The sequence below is a fragment of the Myotis davidii genome, unplaced genomic scaffold (genome assembly GCF_000327345.1).
Source record: "Myotis davidii unplaced genomic scaffold, ASM32734v1 scaffold370, whole genome shotgun sequence".
Taxonomy (NCBI): domain Eukaryota; kingdom Metazoa; phylum Chordata; class Mammalia; order Chiroptera; family Vespertilionidae; genus Myotis; species Myotis davidii.
The window spans coordinates 2744051-2747562 of record NW_006288615.1 but is presented as its reverse complement, the minus strand read 5'-3'; positions in this window follow the sequence as shown (position 1 = coordinate 2747562).

Below are 3512 nucleotides of genomic sequence, written 5' to 3'. Positions count from 1 at the left end.
ATATAATGCTATTTCTTTCACCAGGTGGGGGAAGTTTTCTGTCACTATTTCTTCAAATAGGTTTTCAATATCGTGCCCTCTCTCTTCTTCTGGTACTCCTATAATTCTGATGTTGGTACCCTTGAAGCTGTCCCAGAGGCTCCTTACACTATCTTCATATTTTTGGATTCTTTTTTCTTTTTCGGTTGGGAATTTTTTGTTTCTTTGTATTTCAGATCTTTGACTTGATTCTTGGGATCCTCTTGTCTGCTGTTGGATCTCTGTATAATAGTCTTTATTTCAGTCAGTGTATGCTTAATTTCTAGTTGGTCCTTTATCACAACCTCGAGGGTCTCATTAGATTTCTTGTAGGTCTCATTAAGTTTATCAGCAGTTTCTAGAAAATTCTTGAAAAACCTTAAAATTGTGGTTTTGAACTCTATATCCAGTAGTTTGCTTTCCTCCATTTCTGTCATTTGTGTCCTTTTTCTTTGTCTCTGCATTTTTTATGCTTCCCTGTGTTGATAAAGTGGTTTTCTATGCTAAGTGTCCTCTAGGGCCCAGTGGTTCAGCCTCCCCAATTACCTGAGAAGGACACTCTTGGTGCACCCCCTTGTGGTCTTTGTGCACAGTCTTGTTCTAGTTAAGCCTTGATTGTTGTAGGTAACACTGGGAGGGATTGACCTCCAGGCCAATTGGCTGTGAAGAATCAGCTGTGTCTGTGGTTGGAGAACTTCTGTGCTGAAGACACCCTTATGGGGCAAGACTTGCTTCAGTGGGGCTTTGGTGCTCACTGAGTCTGCCCCCTGAGTGTGTCCCTTATGGGTCTGCGGAGTTGTAATTGGATGGTCCCACTCTGACCACTGGGTACACTGGCTCTTGGATCTAAGGAGGTGCTAATCTAGGCTCTGCCTGAGGCTACCCAGCAGAAGCCAGCTGTAAAGCAATGCGAGTTGCCCTGGGGCCTTGGGCAGCTGCAGTTTGTTAAGTAATTTTCAGATTACAAAGGGCTGGGCCTTTCATATGCAAAAGCGTCCATGCACGGCTTGGGCAGGGCGGGGTCCCAGGGGATCAACTGGGAAGGCAAGCGAGCAGTATGGCTGCTCTCAGTCCTGTCCTCAGAGGCCCCAGCAATTGCTGTGTATGCCTCCGAGAGAAAGCTGTCCTCGAGTTCCGACGGATGCCAGATAGTCCCGTTTCTCCTGTATGAGTCTGGGTCCTCAGAGACTTGCCTGGAACTGGAGCTCAGAGCCTGAGACTCCCTCCCGACTGAAAAAGACAATCGTGACCTCAGCCACCAGCCCTCTCTGCATGCCCCTCTGTACCCTCTGTATTTTACTTCCACACCGCACCTCCTCTGAGTCTCGGTATGCTTTTCTCTTTCCTTCTAGTTGTAGAATTTCCACTCAGCCAGCCTTCCTGTGCTTCTGGATGATGTCCGTTCCGTCTTTTAGCTGTATTTTTGAAGTGGTTGTTCGAGGCAGCAATTTCCGGTGTTTACCTATGCTGCCATCTTGTTTTCTCCCTAAGGCAACAATTCTTAACTTTTATTAACATTTATTAACCCAGGAACTATACTTTAATTTTTATATTTGAAGCCAATTAATCTTTTTTTTTAAAGTCACACATATTCTCATAGGACCTTAGCTGCTAGGTTTATGCCTGTGCCTGGGATGCCTGGTATAAGGAAACCATCCCCCAGAAGGACCTACTGGGACCCGGGACCCTGCTGCCTTCCTAGGGCTCCCTGCCTTCCACATTTCCATCAGCTATTGGTTATTTTAAACATACTTGTATAACCATTTTGCTAAGTTACAAAACATGATATGGTTATTTTAGACAAGTTGGAAATTATAGATGAGTATAAAGAAGAATAACCACCCTCCCTAATTTTACCACCTTGAGATAACCAGTTAACATGTAAGGGTCTTCCCCCCAATCCATTTTTTAAGGCGAAATTACCACCCAACTTACCTCAATCAATATTTACAAGATACATTTTTACTTGAAAAATTGGGATCGCATGTACTTTCAGTTTTAAACTTTTGTCCACTTATTTAAAATACTTTGAGCGCCCTAGCCAGTTTGGCTCAGTGGATAGAGCATCAGCCTGTGGACTGAAGGGTTCCAGGTTCAATTTCAGTCAAGGGCACATGCCTGGGTTGTAGGCTTGATCCCCAGTAGGGGCATGCAGGAGACAGCCAATCAATGATTCTCTCTCATCATTGATGTTTCTATCTTTCTCTTCCTCTCCCTTCCTCTCTGAAATCAATAAAAAATATGTTAATAAAACACACACATATATTTTTGAGCAATCTCCTAGGTCCTTAAATAGAATTTAATAGATGCATACATTTAAGTATAAATTCAAATTTAATATACCTTAAAACATAACTTTAAATTTGATAGCTGCATTCCCACCATAAAGGTACATTATATGGCCAGTCACCTATGATAGGGTATTTTTTAGTCTGTGTTCACTGGGTGTAACTGCAGTAGCAACGTATCTCAACATCTCAGTAGCTCACAACCCTAATGGCTCATTTCTTGCTCGTCTTAAACAGGTGTCCCCCCCCCCCAAATTTATACACACTTTAATAGCTGTTAGCTCAATTTTGAAAGTGAAATGCATTTTAATAAACACTTCCTTTGCCCTAGCTGGTTTGGTTCAGTCGATAGAGCGTCAGCCTGTGGACTGAAGGGTCCCGGGTTTGATTCCAGTCAAGGGCATGTACCTGGGTTGCGGGCACATCCCCAGTAGGAGATGTGCAGGAGGCAGCTGATCGATGTTTCTCTCTCATCGATGTTTCTAACTTCTATCTCTCTCCCTTCCTCTCTCTGTAAAAAATCAATAAAATATATTTAAAAAACAAAACAAACAAAAAAATTTTAACAAAAAAAATCAACACTTCCTTTATAATTATTCAAAGTGTGTGCATATATTTTGGGGGGACACCCTATATTTCTGTCACAGGTTTCTTGCGGCTTAGCTCCTTTTGGCTGTGAGTCACCTGTAGCTGCAATTCTTCTTCCTTCTACAATACCAGTCAAAGAAACAGCCCCCACTGGAGACATGTCAATCTTGTGGCAGAGGTTAAGAGCAAGTGAGTGGGTGGAAATAAGCAATATCTCTTAAAGTTTCAGCTTGAGCCCTAGCTGGTTTGGCTCAGTAGATAGGGCGTCAGCCTGCAGACCAAAGGGCCCCAGGTTCGATTCTGGTCAAGGGCACTACCTTGGTTGCGGGCTCCTCCCCAGCCCAGATCCTGGTCGGGGCTCATGCAGGAGGCAACCAATCATTGTGTTTCTCTCACATTGATGTTTCTCTCTGTCTTTCCCTCTCTCTTCTCTCTCTAAAAATCAATGGAAAAAAATTCTCGGGTTAGGATTAACAAATAAAAAAGACAAAGCCTAAAAAAAATAGTTTCAGGTTGAGGTGCCACAAATCATGTTCATACACAAGCCATTGGCAAAGGCAGTCAGGAGGTCAAGGCCAAAGACGGGGGCAGGAAATAGTGCCCCCTGGAGGCAGCGCA